Consider the following 10,506-nt stretch of genomic DNA (forward strand, 5'->3'; position numbering starts at 1 on the left):
TTGAGGGGGTCACTGGGAGGAATCATAGTCATGACATACAGAATAGGTATTCCATTGGGCCCACATTTTCAAGGGTCATCATGACACACTCGTTCCTGACCTCACATTGTGGCCTCAGTCTAGGGCTTGGTGCATGACCCCGATTCTTTTCTGCACTGTCCCTAGGAAGAGAGGCATTTGCTTGGCCAGGGTAGCCAGGCAGATCATATAGAGTTTGTTTTCAATTAACAATTGTTTAGCTAAGTTTCCCCTCCCCAGTCTCCCTGCACGCAGGCAGGGCCCCTCTGATCTGCTGAGCCCTTGCTCAAATATAAGCAGATTTTCTGCTTTCTAAACATCACTAATCCAATTTGGGCTCAAGGGCTGGAAAGTAGGCAGCCTTGGGCAGCAGAAGAGTTAGCCTGTCTCTGTTTCTGGGGACTAAGGGCAGAAGCACTGGCACAGCCAGAATGGGTTTAGTGGATGTCACCATGGTGTCCCCTCCCTATTTCCCAGAACCTCCTGTGGAGGGAGGGTAGTGGCCAGTAGCCTTTACACAAGAATTCATGACAAGAGTAGTCATGTTCCTTGGATCCAGCCTGATCTGTTCTGTTTCCCTGACCCCCATATCATGCCTCTGGGTGACAACCAATACAATGTGTAATTTGACCCTGGGGGTCCAGACATAGATAGAGTCTCTTTGGTCCCCAACCCTGTTTGCTACAGGACCAGCCAGGTTCCAGAAGTAGGGGTGGGACTTTCATGTCCACCTCAGAAATCCAGCTAACCCACAGCTCTGTCCCCAGCCTAGCCTGCTTTGTGGACATCTCACCCCAGAGTTGTCCTTTGTGACCTGTGAGAGGCCTGTGCTGAGTTCTGCCTGCCTGAGGCAGGAGCCTCAAAACTGCCCTGAACCCGCACAGCTCCCAGATGATGGATTCAATTCAGTTCCACAAATATTGACCCTGAGTCTAATCCACTCATCCTCTAACAATGGCTTGTTCCTCTGTGGGCCCAGCATGGCCGCCGCACATTCTGTTTAATTCCGCCTGAGGGAGCTAGGCTTACCCCTGCTGTGAAGTAAGGGGCAGTGCTGGGGGCTGACCTGTATCCAGATTGGCCACTGACCTCCATGGAAGGCAACGAGGGTGTGAGTAATGGGCTCTTAGGTTAGCCAGGGTGGGTGCTCCTGCCTGTGAACCATGCCTGGTGCACCGAGTGGCACCCAAATGCTGTCTGTGGCCAAACTGGGAGGTCAGCAGACTCGGGCTGCTGGTGAATCCAGCATGGCTGAAGTGTGGACTTGTATGAGTCTCAGGAGAGTTGTAGTGATGGAATAGGGCTGGTACTAAGCCCTTCAACAGGACAGTGGGCTCTGGGCACACAGTAGGTATGTAGCATGTACTACAGGCTCCTTCTGTTCCCTCTGTTCAGGGGCTTCCCTTTCTTTCACCCTACCCCTCAACTCTGCTTCTAAAGGTGTTCCTGGGACTCTGTGTGGCTCCAAGGTTTGGAAACTTTCTTCTCAGGTCAAGGCTAGACTGGCATGTGCTGGGTCTGGGGCTTGGGGTGACCCTGTAGTGGGCTAGGTCTGGGTGGGAAGGAGTGGAGGACAGCCCCCTGAGTTGAGCCCCTAGAGTAGTCCCTGGCCAGTGGAGAGCTATCTGCTGTACTGACATATATGTTAGCATCTGTTGGACATACTGCCACATAGTGACCCCATAGGAGAGACCAGCACATTTGTCAGAAATGGAATTGATGGATTAAAATGGAACTGGATGAATTGATTTTTTTTCCCCTGAGCACTTAAATACAACTCTTTGTCAGATCTCAGGTGGCAGAGACAGGGAGATGCACTCATAGTGAGGGAAGAGGGGACAGGTAGAGTGTGATACTATAGCTATGCGACAATGGTGAGGGACAAGGAGGTGGCCATGGTAGAAAGAGAAGAAAGCTATGGGAACAGGTAGAATGAACTGGGTGGTGTTGGGGACAGGTGCAAGCTTCTGAGCCTTTGGCAGAGGGGCCATGACTCAGAAGCCCTGTGCCCTCTAGACTGGAACCAAAGGCTAGCCCTTCCTCCACTAGTGGTGGGACAACAAGGAAAGCCTACTGGCAAGTTCATTCATTCCTTCATGTATGCATGTGACAGACACTGCAATGAAGGAAGGCAATAAACAGCCAGCCCCAGAAAGCACGGACAAGGATGGTGATGCAGGCAGGGACGGTGACAAGCCGACAGGAGGTTTGGTGTTCGCATGTGAAGAGCATCCACCCTTGAACAGTCATTGCCACTCCCCAGGGTCTTACCGGCTCGGCCCGCCCTGCTGTGTCCTGACATTATTTTATTGTGGTCCCTCGCCTGCTGAGGCATAACTAGTTCCAGCCCTTGTGTGGGCCACATGGAGCAAAGTGGTTATCCTCCCCATCTTAGCCCATGAATGAGGTTCCACAAGCATTATAATTCCCTGGTTGGAATTCAAGACCATGTGTGAGTCGTGCATAATGTCTCCTAGGTAGCCAGGGTGTGGCCCCACTGTGCTCACCTTGTAGCCTCGTTTCTGTGGCAGTTTGCTTTGGCAGGAGGTTTACAAGAAAGAACAGGCAAGCCAGTACCGAGCCTCATCTGTGTCAGAGGACATGTTCAGCTTGACCCTGTAGTGGTTGCTTTCCTAGCAGGGTTGCTCAGGTCTATGGCAACCCCTGGTCCTTCCTGATGAGGCCCAGATTAAACATGGAAGTGCTAAGCTGGAGAAGCAAAGAGAACCAGAGGGCTGGGGCCTGAAGCAGCTGCTAGGAGATGTAGCTTTGGGTCAGGTGGGAACTGAGGCTTGTCCAGGTATACCGCATCTTTGTATGAGCCCCAAGCACTACCACTGGGCTCTGAGCTCCTGTGGAGAGAGAGAGAGAGAGAGAGAGAGAGAGAGAGAGAGAGAGAGAGAGAGGTACATTCCCATATTGAGCCTGCCAATTGATAATCTATTATCTTTTACTTCTTCATCCACAAAAACAACAGGGCTTAGACATCAGGGCAGGTAGGCTCTTCTTCTGCCCCCTTCTTATTGTTTTGTGTGTGTGTACCAATATATTGTGTTGCTTTGTGACTGAGGGTGGTGTCTGGGTGCATTCCTAGGACCCCAAACTTCCTTTCTGGAAAGCTGAGGCTTCCTTTAAAAGATTCACTTGTTTCAGCTTTATGCGAGCCTGCACTTCATTCTAGGTGGAGGGTGGTTCCCAGCACTGGCCATTTCCTGACAACCTCTGGGCTGAGATGGCCACGGCCATGCCTAATGGGCTCAGTGAAGGGAAATGGACTAAGTTTGCAGGTGGGCTGGGCTGCGAGGCCCAGAGGCTGAGCAAACATTCCACAAACTTTGTAAATATGCCCGTTTGCTCTGCTAATCACTCCTGGCCTCTCCTGCCTAGCCCAGGATCTGCAGGCCTGGAGGCAGCAGGGGCTGTACCTGGGCTTGGGGTCAACCAACTCAGGTTTGGCTTCTGATGTTGGGGTCCCGGGCATCAATCTTAGTTCTGGGTATTCAGTTTTGCCAGCTGGTGGCCAGAGATTAGGAGAAGTATCTCCAGAGAGTTTTCCTCCATCTGTATTAGTCCCTTGCCTGTCTGGATACTTGGCCAGGATTGTTCCATAAAGCCACTCCTAATGAGGTCACCTCTGTATGCCTCCAGGCCTGTGGAAATCTCAGGCATGAGTTTCCTGTGGGAGGGGACATTGCCAGCCTCTACTGATTAATTTCTGTCCTCCTATCTGCTCCCGGTCCAAGCTCTTGTACCCCACCTTGTGATCTTCCTAGTTTGTGTCTTGTCATCCTCCTGCACCAGCAATAGGCTCAAGACCAGCCTCATGGTAGACTGTGGTGTTACTAAGACATAGTGGAAATCCCATGTCTTTTATGGAATGCACCCCACAGAACTTGCAACCGTAATCTCCTGCCTCTGCAGACCCTGACCTCTGCTGGCCCGTGGCCACTGTTAGCCACAGAATACGGGCACTGTGCCCGTGTCCTTGCAATCCTGGAGGTGAGAATAGCTCATGGGATGCAAGCATTTCACATGCACAGCACATGTTCCTCACACTCGTGGGTGTGCAGAGCTGTTTGCAGTTCCATGAAGATTTTAGATCTGATGCACAGAGCTGAGGCTGAGCAGTGTCTAGGGAGTGCTGAGGAGGAGGGTCCCAGGCAGCAAAACAGGGCAACTTTGGTTCCAGCTGGGATGGGCAGTCCTGGACCAGTTTGGTTGCTGGGATGGGGGTAGATGACATATCAAGGCCCCTTGTACATGTGGCTTGGATGTTCATTTCTGAGGCGTCTCCCATGGCAGCCTGGAAGAACACAGTGTGTGTGTGAGGGGGAAGTAGAAGGGGACAGGGGAGGGTTGCAGCTTATCCTAGAGATGTATCTTACTCTACCTGTCAGTAGAAGTCTAGACCCACCTTGCCATGCCCCTGAAGTCTTCCCATTGAGGAGAGCTGTTGTCTGTATCCAATTTAACTAGTCCCCAGCACTGCACCCCAGTCCACCTCCCTCACAGCTATTCCAGCATCTCTGGGTGGGAGTAGGAAGCCGGATGCAGCCGGCTCTGTTGCTGTTTTAGGAAAAGAGGGGATCAAGGCAGGGAGGGCCTAGCCCGAGTACCATTGGGGTTGTCTGGCTGAGGGACTGTACCTCGTCCCTGCAACCCCTTCCCAGGTTCTTGGCTCCCTGCCTCATTCATGAGGTCCTCTTTTTCTGGCAGGCCCAGCACCCCAGCCACCTCCCGCTCTGCTGTGGGTGTGATTTCACAGTGGCGTTCTCCTTGCCAGCTTGTGTCTCACATAGGGGATGTTTCCATTTTTACAGCAGAAAGAAGTTGATTCCAGGCACCTTAGCTGAAGCCAGAACACAGTCTCCCCCCACCCCCCCGCCCCCATGAGCTGTGCGATGTCAGGTGCTTTGGGGGTGTGTGCAAGTTCTGCATTGCCAGCCATGGCCCTAATTGCTGTCACTCAGAGAACTGCCTCTAGCCTAGGATGGGCAAGAGCAGGGTCTCAAGAGAAGAGAGCAGCCCCTAGGGGAATTGTAATCTTTCTCAGAGTGTCCTGACAGCCCCCTCCCACATCCAAGCAGCACCTTTGTGCCCCGTTGGGTGGGTCTATGACTAAGGGACAGGGTCTTTGCCTGAGGGGCAATGGAAACATACGCATTGGAGTATCCAGGCTGGGTGTTGTTAGTCAAGGTTAAGTCTGAATCCCAGAATTCTTCCTTCTGTGTGGTTCTGACTGTGATGCCTACTTGTAGCCTGTCCCCAGGGTTGGAATGAGGACAGATGAAGTCTTCACTTCCGGCATGGGGCATGAGCATGATGATTCTGCTGCCATGCTCTGCACTCTATTCTGTGCCAAGTATACACAAATGACATCCCAAAGGTGGGGGGAGAGGACAGTGTCCATTGTCACCCAATTCTGCTCTCAGAACTGCCCTGCAGAGTGCATTAGCCAGTTTTCCTTGGAATAGGGTGCAGTGCGTGCCCATGGATTTGACGTCTAACATGCTCACAAACCAGCATGCACAAAGCATACAACACATACGGCAACTTACAGAGAAAGCGACAGGAATGCTTGGACAACAAGATGGAGACTCCGTTTCACTTGTCATCAGACTTGTATACCTTGAAGAAACAGGAAGGTATTTGACTCATTGACACTGGGGGCACAGTGCTGTTGAGGGTGGCAATATGAAAGCCACAGTCTTATGGGAAGGGTAAGCCAAGAGCAAGCCTGAAGGAGGGCCTGCCCCTCCCGAAGTGAAGCAAATTCTGGATTATATCTTCACTTGTTCTGTGGGTTGACCACACAAGTTTGCTCACAGGCTCTAAGAGGAAGAGAGGGTAAACTGAGGCACATGGTGCCTAGGGCATACATGGACTATGAATTCGGCCTGAGAAGTGCCATCTGACCTTATCTCAGACTGTCTCCATGACACATCCCTGAGGCCCAGACTTTGGGTGGATGACCAACGGCCTTTTCTGGTTAGGACAGTACAGAAGTGGCCACAGCAGGACATTTGGACTCTGACACACAAGGCAGAGAAGAGCCTGGAGCCTTAGGTGGGCTGTGCCGCCCTCCCATGGAAACAGGTTGGTAGGAATTGGGCACAAGTTCCATCTTCTCAGAGCAGCTATATACCTGATGCATGTCCCCTCTCTGTTCCTCCCTGGCCAACTGTGCTAGGGCACCCACGTGCCACTCTTGGAAGTCTCATGACTGGTGAGGCCGTTGTTTGGATGGAGCCTTCCTTACCCACCTGACCTTTCTCTGCTAGAAGAACATTTTTCCTTCCCAGTGAGCCCCAGCAGTGTGAGGTGAATAAGAGACAAGGCAGGGTCAAGGGACTGGCAGCTTTTCCTTTCCCATGTGGACCTAGGTGACAAGAACTTGTCTCTTCATTCATAAGAGGAGTATAAAGAGGCAGGAACAAAGATGGAGACAAGCATAATAGGTCCTCCCACACAGAGTGACTGAAATTTCACATGCAGGGGCAGGGGCAGGGGCAGGGGCGGGGCAGGGGCGGGGCAGGGGCGGGGGTGGGGGCGGGGGCGGGGGCGGGGGCGGGGGCAGGGGCAGGGAGTGAGATGAGTAGTATATCCTTGGGGACCCTGCCAGAGCCATGCCACATTCCATACTTGGATTTCTTCTCAATAAAATCCCTCCAGCCACTCCCCTCCCATTCCCCCCTCTCCCTCACTCTCTCCCAATACCCCTCACTCCCCCTCCTCTTCCCCTCTCCCTCACTCCTCCCTCCTCCCTCCCTCAATTCCTTCTCCCCCTCCACTCCCCATCATCTTCATGGGGATCAAGCATCGAATACAAAGTATTGCAGTGGGCAACACTTCTCCAGGCTTTCTGGCCCTCACTGGATAGTCAGGCTGTTCCTCTGAGGCTGCACAGTTCATTCTCCAGAACCAAGCTGAAATTCTTGAAGTCTTGGTCACAGCCTATGTTTTTCCTTGTTAAATAGAGTATAGCCTCCAGCTGGGGCAGGAGATGTCACCTTTCCCAACCCCAGGCCTTTTTTTTTCTTTCTCAGACAGGGTTTCTCTGTGTAACAGCTGTGGCTGTCCTGGAACTCATTCTGTAGACCAGGCTTGCCTAGAACTCACAGAGATCCACCAGCCTCTCTGCCTCCTGAGTGCGGGGATTAAAGGTGTGTACCACCACTGCCTGGCTTTGCCTACTGTCTTAATTCTCAGAAAGTATGGGCCTTTCTGGCTATGCTTCCAGGGTGGACAGGCAGCTCCAAGCCCAGGTCCTGTCCCAGGGGCTCTTGACTCTCACTGTTGCTCATAAAACAAGGGTTACTTCCTTTGCTTGTGCCTAGGCTTGGGCTTTAATCTTCCTGAAAGCTGTTCGAGGCACAGATGTAGGTCAGCCTTGGCCCTGCACACTTGGGAATCAGTTATTATGATGCTCCCAATACAAGACAGTGCAAGAGCTTTAAGCAGTGTCTGTCCTCAGGGAAACCACCACCTAAGGTAGAACTACTGTGCACAACCATGTTTCACACACATGTGCATGCAACACACACATACCAAACATAAACGTGTTCACATGCATATACAGTGCATGGACAGTATCACCGAGGGTGGGAAGCATTAGTGGAAAGCCAGCTGAGGTTCAGGGCTCTCCAGAATCTGATGCGGGTGTCTGGATGTCATCTGGTGCCACTACCTGGGCTACAGGGGTCATGAAGGAGGCATACCAGTATATTGAAACCTTCTTGGAGTCCTGGCCTGGGCTACCCACTGCACCACTGCAGGGAACTGGCCAGAAGTTCATGTGTGTTATTGGGTAAGCATGCTCTATGATGCCCACAATCAGAGCCCCCAAAGTGTGTCTGAACACAGGGAAGATGTAAGGGCTCAGGCCTCAGACTTTAGGCCTGTCTAGGAGTTGGTCCTGCTTTGGGATTCTAAACCAGGCCCACATCCCAGCTGTGTCCCTAAGAGCTACCCTGATTGTCTGAGGATCCCAGGCTCCAGCTTCCTGGCTGGGCCCCTCACCTTCTGGAAATGTTCAGTTCCTTTACCAGGCCACCCAGCTGACCCACCTCCAAACTTCAACTACACACTCTATCTGCCCAGTCCCCACCTTGTCCCTGGCCCCAGCCTTATCCTTGGTCTTAGTCCCCTTGGGATTTGGAACCCCTGGTTCAGCCAGAGGCACATAACTGCTCGCCCCATACACTGTCCTGTCCTAACCCAGTCCTGTGCATCTCATCTCTTGGGTCATTCGTTTGCTGCTCACCTGCAGCCCAGCCTTCTGGATTGCTCTCTTCACATTCAGGCTTTAACCTATAGGCTTATAACCAGTCTGAAGGCTTTCTCTGATGAGGTGACTTTCATATTGGTACCTGCTGGCTGCTGCTACTTTTCTGTTTGTTGTCAATGCAGAGGAAGATTCTCCCATCTGCTGAGCCCATGTTGGGGAGATCCCTGGGGAAGTAGAGGCTGCATCTATCGTCTGGCTGGTAATCACTCTTCAGCCTACTGACGTGCTTGGCCTCATGTACCCAGAGAAGGGGTGCTATTGACCCTCAGTACTTCTGGGGCTGCAGTTATAGCAGCCCTGGTCCAATGTCACACCATAGCCCAGGCAGTCCCCTGAAGGCCCAAAAAGCCTGAAGCAGAAACCTGAGCCTTGACCCTATAGCTGGTCTGAGGCCATTCTCTCCCTGACCAACCCTATAGATGATGAAGGAATTGGGTAGCAGGGCCCAAAAGATGGGGGGTTGCCATTTCCCTCTCCAGCCCTGTACCTGGTTAGCATTTTGGAGGTGCCCAATGCCTCATCACCCCTTTCACTGCCCTTCAGTGTCGTCCTGGTCAGTTCTTGGAGCTGGTAATGAGGCTGCCTATTTTAAAATAGATTTTATTGTTATTCAGGTAGGAGGCCGGAGACAGATCAGAAGACAACTGCCCTTGAAAAAATCATTCATTACTCACAGTCCCCAAGAGGGGCACACATATCACAGGCATATGGACAGTGTTAAAGCCAGTCCAGAGGCAGAGAGGACAAGGGAAAATGTGGACAAGAGCCTTTATCGTGGTGTGTGTTGCAGCAGTGGGAGAGGCAGGGATAATTGCATCAGGCTTGTGACCCAGGGGCTCTTCCTAGTTGCTAGGTTGTGGGGAGGCAGGGGGCCATGAAGTGATCAGGCAGGGACTGGTAGCCTGGGATGTGAGAACAGAATGAGGAAAGAGGGCAGCATGTGGGTTCTGGGTCAGCTGATTTATACACGCAGGAAGTACTCCCAGGTGAGCCCCTTGCTATCAAGCCCAAGTGCTCGGCAAGCCCCCCCCCCCACCAATAGCAAAGCATCAGAAGTAGACAAAGGCCTGCTCTGTTGCTTGCTGCTTCTTAGAGAAGGGGATGAGATACCACATCCAGCAATCCTGAGTGTCCACAGGAAGGAGAGCCACACCCAGCTATCCTGACTGCCCACAGGAAGGGGGGCCACACCCAGAAATCCTGCCTTTCTGTGGCATAGGGCGCCACAGCCACCAATCCTCCAGGTGGCAGGGCAGCTCTGTGGACTGCCCTTGGAGGCCCATGACTAGTTGAAATCCCTGAGGTACTGAGAATTATCTGGGAGAGGGATGGCCAGATCCCCAACAGATTTCCTGTCCCTGCTCCAGACCTAGCCCCTCGGTGGGCGCTGTCTCCATGTGTCTTCTCCTCCTTTGCCATGCGTGTTTGGAGAGTATTAGGAACATAAGAAAAGACATAAAAAACCCCACCGTTCCACATACCTGCTAATGAGCGATGCCTGTTCCCCAAGTCCCTGGGTCCCTACCTGCTTATGATCCCTGACTGTTAGCAGCACCCAGGTCAGCAGTGTTAGGGGCATACCGTCCCAGGGGAGATGAAGCTCCCCTCCAGGAAGGGCTTCTTTGGTACCAGCCCTTTGTGACTCTTGCTTCCTAATGCATTGCTATGGCCTTTTGAGAACATTCAGTCCTTTCCACTGTGTTCCCAGGCCCAGCACAAGCCCAGCCCTTAGCGGCCCCCCAGTACTGTGAAGAAATGCCCATGTTGCCTGCCTGCCTCCCTGTGGACCTCACTTGGCACTCTGGCCTGGCCTTGGCCTCCAGAGAAGCCTTGTAGAGGGCATTTCACTGCTTTGACTGGTCCATGGAATCTGCCTTCCAGAGGATGACTGGAAACCTTTTATCACAACGGGACTGAAGCCAAGACCTGCTTTGGTCCTTTGGTTTTGTGTGTCCCATTTTATGCTCGTTTCCCTCTTTTTGTGTGTTTCCCCCTTTTAACTAAAATGATCCATTTATTGCACTACAGACTACAGGCTGTGTATTCAGGACACTCACTGGCAGGTGAGCCTGTATCGTGTGCAATAGCGTGAAACAAGGAAATCCATTTCTTTGTATTCTAGAATATTTAATGGCATATAGACTGTGATGAACTTTGGGGTTTATTCATTCTTTAGTTGTAGTAATATGGGCTCAACACGA

This window comes from Phodopus roborovskii, unplaced genomic scaffold, assembly GCF_943737965.1.
Source record: "Phodopus roborovskii unplaced genomic scaffold, PHOROB, whole genome shotgun sequence".
Taxonomy (NCBI): Eukaryota; Metazoa; Chordata; class Mammalia; order Rodentia; family Cricetidae; genus Phodopus; species Phodopus roborovskii.